Raw genomic sequence first — 8,077 nt, 5'->3', positions numbered from 1 at the left:
ATACTTTTTGTTGAGAATAACAATTAAGAACTATATAGAGTTCGACTTCTCTTCGGAAGACCTCTTGGTTTTTTTCTCCCACATACTCTTCACTTCACATTAATTAAATTATTACAGAACTAACGACCTCGTCGAATCCGTCGACATCCAGCCTGATTATTGGCATAGGGGACCACCAGTCTTTTCAATGTGTATTTTACTTCGATATTTCTAAGTTCGTGACATTATTTATTTCAAGTACACCTCTCTTTTGGACTCCGCCCTCAACATCCTCGCTCTTGACGCTCCCAAGCAACGGAGAAGCGACATGTTGTCTCGGTTAATATTCAGAGAAACCCAGGATGTAGAAAGATGAGGACATTCATTTATAATACTAATTTTACTATATTAATTTCTTGTTTTTTTGCTTAGTTTTTCTTTCTTTCAAAATTCTTTCTTATTTGTTTTTTTTTGTGTCATCGACATCGACTACATTGGTCATTAGCCTCGTGTCCTGGGTAAGGAATTTCGAGAACTTCCCGAGCCACCTAGGGAGCATCATGTCTATTTACAGTCCGTCAGTCATGTAACGTTGCAGAATCATCCCAGCTTTAACAAGATAAGGCCTGTCGGTAAACATATTTGGTCGAGGTTGGGATCGAATTCTCGACCATGGTTTTGAATCGGGCGCACTACCACCAAATTTATTATTATCAATTTTCATCGTTTTTTTGTTTTCATTTTGAATTATTATTGGTATTCATTTATTTATTATGTTTGTTTTTGTTGGGTTACGGTTTGATTTGATCAATTGACACAAATTTTCTGATAGGTTGGGTTAGATCTAAAGTGAGTGGGTCTATTCGACCCTCCACCGCAACTCGCAAGGGTTTATTGAGGCTTACACCTATTCACACTCTGCCAAATAAACCCAGCTTCTTAACGAAGCCGATTAGTTTGTATAGTGAGTGGTCTTTCAGGTCAGATGGTAAGAGTACGGCTCTGTAGAACTCTAAGAACCTGATTCGGTCCCCTGCGGGGCAGGCACAAAGTATATGCTCTGCTGTTTCATCATTTTCCAAATAGAGGCGACACACACTGTCTTCCGACAGTCCAAGTCACTGCATATGAAGATTCAAATGACAGTGGCCTTTAAGAAGGCCTGAATTAGGTACTTTAAAGAAAGAAGACCGTTTTTAAAAAGATGAAATATTTTATTTGGACAAGTTGTTCGTACAAAAGTTACATCAAGACTGAATTTTTAATAATGTAATATAAATGGTGAGAAATTATAATGTTGGCTTTTCCTGGAATGCCGGCTATTTGATACTGCAGCGTCGGCGCTCCTTGGCCGGGTCGTAGACCTAGTCGGCTGGTTGAACGTACTTATTCGATTCGTAACTCCTCCCTCCTAAGATGAAGTTTTGGATGGGACAAACAAAACTTCTGGAGACTGTTGGGGTTGTGCGGCATCCTTGGTATTTTTCTTGCATCTTCTGAACTTGTTCAGACAAATATAAATGATCCCTATAATGGCGAATATATATAAGGGAATCGTCCAGGGGTGGTGGCTGGAAGAAGTTGAACCTGTTAAGTCTAGGGGTTGAAGTTTATTTCCTTGGAGTTGCACTTCACGTAGTTCGTCAAGTGAGATATCGTCGACTTGGAGTTTGGTTTTTTCGATTTTCTGTTCGTGTATTGTAATTTCAGGAAGAAATAATGGTTTTCCCTTGGTTTCTCCCTTCTCGTTGGTGTATCCATGTCCGGAGGTTTCGATGCTGCATTGGTATGGGATTTCGATGAGGAAGGATCCTTTCAGAATCACGAAGTCGGTTTCGTCACTTCGGGTTTGGACTTTTTCTTGTTGAGGGAATATGGCGATATAATTCGATTCGCTGACTTCCTCGATTAAGGGCTTGTTCACCACTATGGTTGCTGTTTGGCATACGACTTCGTTATATTTTACTTGTAAAATTGAAAAAATACAATCGCTTTCCTGGGTTCCATCTATCAGGTAGTTGTTCGGGCACAGGTAGTTCGGGTTCAGATAACGACATGGTCCAGAGTCGTATTGGAACATATCATTACTCATTGTGAAAAAGGAGTTTTTTGGAATAATTGTGGTAAAATTCTGAGTGGGTATTGAATAAAGGTGGTAATGTGAGAAGGTTTCGGGATGCACTAGAGGGATATGCAATGCAAAAATTAGTTTTGTATTCGAAAAATATGCGTCAACAGGTGTTATATCATATTGTTTATAGCTGTCCTCGATTTCTGAATATACCAATTGAACTTTTAGAATGATACTTCAGAAGCGAATCGAGTATTGATTTTATATCGTCGATAGATATTATACTATGATGTAAGGTGCAAAGTTTAGCGAAAGAAATGGCGTTTTCAATATTGGTGAGTATTGAAAGTAGTGTATCCAAGTTGAATTTTATTTGTGTATATGTATCTAATAAGGACAAAAATGTGTGCTATTATTGTTAAGCTCTTCGATACTTTCTTTGATCACATTCTGATTATGAATCATGAGTGAAAATGTTTTATTGTTATTTTCAAGTACTTTGTGAGTCAATGATATTTGTTGATTCAGAGAATGAACAATTTGATTTTCGTTATTTTGTAATTTTTCAATAGCTGCGTCGTAATGCTGGGCATCTTCCTGATCTAAGTTACCGGAAACAAATTTGACAATATTTCCAAGTCCATTGATCAACCCTCGTTTTTTTCGAATCGCTAAGGGGTAGATTGATTGGAGTTTTTCTTTAACTGATTTCAACTGGAAGTCAATATGTTGTTCGGTGTATTGATGTAAGGATGTAAGGTAGGTTGAACTGAGGTCTTTCTGATTCATGAGTGATGATTTTATTGCATTATAATGATGAGTCAGATCTCCGATTTCTTCTGAAATTGGCTTGAAATCAATATAATGAAGAAAGGTGTGTGTGGCTACTTTAATTTTTGCTGTCCCTGGTAAAAAGGACAGGATCCCTGGGTTGTCCTTCAGGTTCGTTATTTGTACGTTCTTTGATGATGTTAGGTGGATTATCGTCAAGAGTAGGAGGGTCCTGTAACAAATTCGACTTTGTTACGATTTTTCGGGGTTTTTTGAAAATGTTTTTGTGGTGTAGGTATTACGTTTTGTTTTTAGTTTCAGTCCTTGATCGGTGATAACAGTTTCTTTTATAAATGGAACGTTCAGTTTTTTCCCACGAGTTTTTACGTTATGTCGATAAACTTCGCCATCTTCAGTATAGCTGACAGGATTTTCGCGAGTGAGATTTTTTTTTCTATTATCTTTTCTTTTTGTTGTTGGGAAGTCTCGTGAATGTAATTGAAAATCAATTGAGTTTTGTCTTTGTGTTCCTGAATATAATTATTTAGAATTTCGTGGTTTATATCTATATCAAATGGATCTTTTGTATCGATATGTCCTCTCACAATATCTATTGGTTTTTGTTTTGTCAAGGAATGTATGGAGTGGTTATATCCAAAAATAGCATAAGGCATTAGGCTCGTTACTTCAGAACGGGGATTTTCAATTTTCAAAACCCTCAAATGCTCAAGCAAGGTTGAATGAAGGCGCTCTACGGGGGCGTTACTAGTTGAGTTTTTTGGGGTGATGAAATGAATGTCAATTTTGTGAAGTTTTGTGAAGTCAGTCAAAGTAGAGTTTTTGAATTCTGTTCCACTATCGGCTATGATTTTTAGTGTTAGTCCGTGGAACGACATGAATGTGATGAGACCTTCGACAATAGAGGAATCGTTTGCGGATGTAAGAGGAAAAGCCTGTGCATATTTAGAAATAGTATCTATTATCGTAAGGAATTTTTGACCGTTGGCTTGAAAAACATCGATATGAACGATTTCAAATGGTTTTTTGGGTCTCATAGTACTGAATGTAGAGTTGAGAATTTGGAATATATAAAATTGAATTTGAGAAATCGATTTTGGCATTCATTTCTTTAAGTATATCTAACCCGATCAATCCATCGAAATATTGATGAAATTTAATAAAATGAAATTTCAATTTTTGCTCTGAGTTGAACTCTTCGAAAGATGGAATGCTAGCACAATAATCACGCTGTTATTGTTGAAAAACTAATGTAACTACGAAAGGTTCTTTGAAAATATTTTCAGAGTAATACATTTTTGCAATTTCGGGATTCAGGAAAGATTTGGTTGCTTCCGTATCTATCAAAAGTTTCATGGGTGGATTTTCGATTTGAATGTAAAGTAATTCTTTTTTGTCATATATGGTATTGAGGTCGATTATGTTTCGCTTGGGTTTGGCCTCGTTTCGTGAAAATTTTGATCGTCAGTCTCAGTCTCGTCATAATAGGAGAATTGTTCAGTTTCGTCAACGTATTGTTCGTTTGAAAACTCTTCCTGTGGAAAATCACATGTTTCATAGTCTTTATCGTATTCAATATTATGAAGTTCTTCGAAGACGAAGTTACGTCTCTGATTTGGATTATTCCGGAAGTGATTTCGAATGGGTTGTTGAAAGGAAGGTCTATTTTTCGAAAAATTCTGGGTACTGACAATGCTCATCGGGGTTGGTTGGGAAGTGGATGGCCCATTGTTGGGTTTCCAAACATTTCGCGGTGCTCCGAATACCTGGCTGTTGGTGAAGTATTTTCTTTGGGGTACATTTTGACGGGATTGTATTTGAATTGGTCCTCTAGGAAATTGAGGTTGGTTAGAAAAATTTTGATTCTGTTGCAGTTGTCAAGGAATATTTTGTTGCATTTGGGGTCTGTTCGGCTGAAAATTCTGAGGCTGTTGAACAAAATTGAAATTTTGGGGATTTGATATGGTTGGTGACTTTTGAGAGGTGAAATTATTGAATTGAGATTTTTGTAAATACCGAATGTTGTTATCTTTGATGATATATTGTTATGCTTCAGCTAAATTATTCGGTCTCATTGATCTGATCATTGAACTTTGGGGTTCTCTCAAACCAACAAACAATGTATGCAATGCATGTGAATCATAGAGTAATTTTTTGCTTATTTTCACTTGCTCATTTACCTCGTGTAAATTAACATAGTTATGGAGAAGATTGAGCGTAGAAACAACTCTTGAAAAAATTTAGTGAATTTTCATTTGGATTTTGTCTCAAGGAGCCTAAATCTGATAATAAACTACTTTCATTTCTCTGATCGCCAAAGTGAGTGATCAATAAATTTTTAATGGTGTTCCAATCGTTACTACCGCTAATAGAAAAAATTTTTTCTGCCGATCCAGTCAATTTGGAAAAAATACTGTTGAGTAAAAGTTTATTTTGTGCACAATTATTATTTGCGGGAGTGGTGTCCCAATAGGTGTTCAATATATCGGTACATGTTGAAATAAATCGATAAAGTCTGCAAGGGTTACCATCAAACTCTGGTATGATTTGCAAAAGTTTCAAATCAAAAATTGGTGTTACTGCCATGATAGAATCGACTATATTTCCTAATTGTCTAGTTTGATTATTATTTATACTAAGAGCTTCTAGTGATTGACTTAGATCTAACTCAATTTCTGCACTGATATCACCTAATGATTCAGGAAAAATTGAGGAGCTTGACATATAGGATCACAAAAGGGAACAATGAGTAACTCACGAAAAATTCCTTTCCATCGTCTGGTGTTGGAGATTTCGGGTACTGGGATCCGCCTCTGGAACCGTAGTTGATCCGATGATGGTATTTTCAGCTTCAGAGTTTTTTCGTTGCCGAAAAGACTTATCCAGTAAGACATAGTAGTGGATGAACGCCTTGGAGTGAGCCAATCCCGGCTCAATGTTTGTTTGGCAAAGCCCAAAGCAATGCCAATGACAGGTTCTGGTCCGATGAAGCCGTTTGCAGCACCCTCCTTTGCACGAGAGTCAGCGGCTTCATTACCTTCCAGGCCAGTATGAGCAGGAATATAGACCAGAGACGTAAAGTCTTCCTATCGAAGAGAGAGGTTTTTGGCAATTTGCTACCAATTTAGACGTTGCTCGGTAGAAGCCAACCCACATAGCAATAGATATTCCAGGTATATTTCATGAATATACATTTAAGGATATTGTATTATGCTATGAATATGCCATGGATATATATATCTTCTGGAGAATATTCCCTGGAAGTGCTCCTGGCGAACCTTTGATATATTTTAAGAATATTCCTTGAGAATATTCTTGGAATATCTTATAATATTCTTAAAATATCTAAGGTATATTCTATTAAGAATATTCCAGGAATAGAACCCGAGGAATATTCATAAAATATTCAGGATATTCTTAGTTTATTGTAGGAATATACAATAGAGAAACACCATAGAATATTCTTTAAATATATTTTATGAATATTCTAGGAATATTTGGAATATTCCAAGAATGTGACGAGTAACCGCTATTAGGCATGTATATATTGCATTTTGATACAAGATTCACACAAGTAATAAAACACATAATATTCATAAACAAATATATTTTAAAAACAATATACACTGAAATATTTGACGTTTCAACCAATATTAAAAATAAAAAATCTAATTCGAAATATTTATCCACTGAATAAAATATTCCTGAATACTGTCATATTACAAATATTAGAAATGTATTCAAATTAGGATGTTCCTACTCTCAAACAAATGTATACTAAAATAACAACTCTGTGAATTCATCAGCACTAATTAAAAAATAATAAATATATCATTTCATTGAAAAAGAAAAAGTGTATTACATCAAGAAATAGATTAGGTTAGGTTTCCCGCTTGAAAAAATAAACCCACAAATGAAGTATTTAAAATGAGTGGGGTTCTTCAATGAATTTCACTTACTCAAAGTTATCCAAACTTTGCTCACCAGAATAGTTTTCCTTATATTTGTCCAACAATGCATCAGCCAGTGTTTCAATAGTAATACCTGGAACAAAATGTACATTAACGTTCATTATCACTATTTGAAAGTGGCACAATAAAACTGGAATATAAATCAAATAGATATTTTTCGCATAGGTTACTCATGAAAATTTACAACATTTTATGACTTGGAGAGCAACTTGCATTGTCTTGTTGAAAAGTACTCATTACGTTTTCAGTTCCTTGGCGCACCTGCCTGTACCAGGTACCACTCTGTTTCCTTTTGGGCAAATTGATACTATCTTGAAAACGAGTGATAAAAATTATGAAAACAAATGATACAAAAGAATGTGTCATTCACTTACTTTTCTCTATTGAAGATACACAACTGAAATCACTCTAGTTCAAACATGTACTTAGTCAAACCAACAAATCCCACACACCAACTCTCCTCGAACCTAAAATGAGGTATAGTAGGTTAATCACCATGACTTTACTATCGATACTATTGCATTTTACTTACTTTTCTTGAAGACTGAATATATGCAACTCTCCTGTTTGAAGATCCAAAATCAAACTATTCGCTGTACTGCAAATTGGACAACCCCAAATTATAAATGGTACACTGAACGTGACAGAATTATACTTTGATAATAACACCAACACACCATGCATTACACACGCGAACCTGCCACGTCAACCGCCATGTTAAATCAAATGTCGAATTTAACGCAAATGTACCATGCATTAAGGGACACCCGCTTTCACAGAGCTTATTCGACTGTCGCGCGCTACACTTCAATTGACCAATGAGAAACGTTTACTCCAATTCTTCACTTCCCCATTTCTCTGTTTCCAGGATTTTTCGCTTTGTAATTAAATATTTTCAAATACAAAAAGACAAATAGGATGAGAATTAACCAATTTATTGATGCAATTGGTTCATTTATTGGTCCATTCAAATTTTTTTGTCGTTTCCAACAGTTGCTGTTGGAGCAATTCATCCAGAATCTTCGCGTTGAGTTCAAAAACTGGTTAACACTATCAGGGTTATATACATTAGGTTATGCATCCGATTAAGATCTTCAAATATTTTTGTTTTTGATAATATTGAATTATTTGAATACGTTAATATAAGATAATTCAAAATTCCATTGTATAGAATATTCCAAAATATACCGTGGGGATATATTCTAAGAATATACATATGGTATATTCGATCGACAATATTCTTAGAATATTCAAGGGAGAACAATCC

At 35.4% G+C, this 8,077-nt stretch overlaps 1 long non-coding RNA gene across 1 annotated transcript; it reads right to left on the bottom strand.

Moving 5' to 3' along the window:
* Nucleotides 1-6,429: 6,429 nt before the first annotated feature.
* LOC141486863 (uncharacterized) lies at nt 6,430-7,580 on the bottom strand. Its single transcript, XR_012468078.1, has 2 exons — nt 7,185-7,580; nt 6,430-6,883 (listed from the first exon to the last, which is right to left on the bottom strand). It is a non-coding gene; the product is annotated as an uncharacterized lncRNA (long non-coding RNA).
* Between the last annotated feature and the right edge of the window lie 497 nt (nt 7,581-8,077).

The sequence above is a fragment of the Leptinotarsa decemlineata genome, unplaced genomic scaffold (genome assembly GCF_025532065.1).
Source record: "Leptinotarsa decemlineata unplaced genomic scaffold, Ldec_3_MD MMD2_tig00026374_RagTag_RagTag, whole genome shotgun sequence".
Classification (NCBI taxonomy): domain Eukaryota; kingdom Metazoa; phylum Arthropoda; class Insecta; order Coleoptera; family Chrysomelidae; genus Leptinotarsa; species Leptinotarsa decemlineata.
This window is presented reverse-complemented; position numbering and strand designations above follow the sequence as displayed.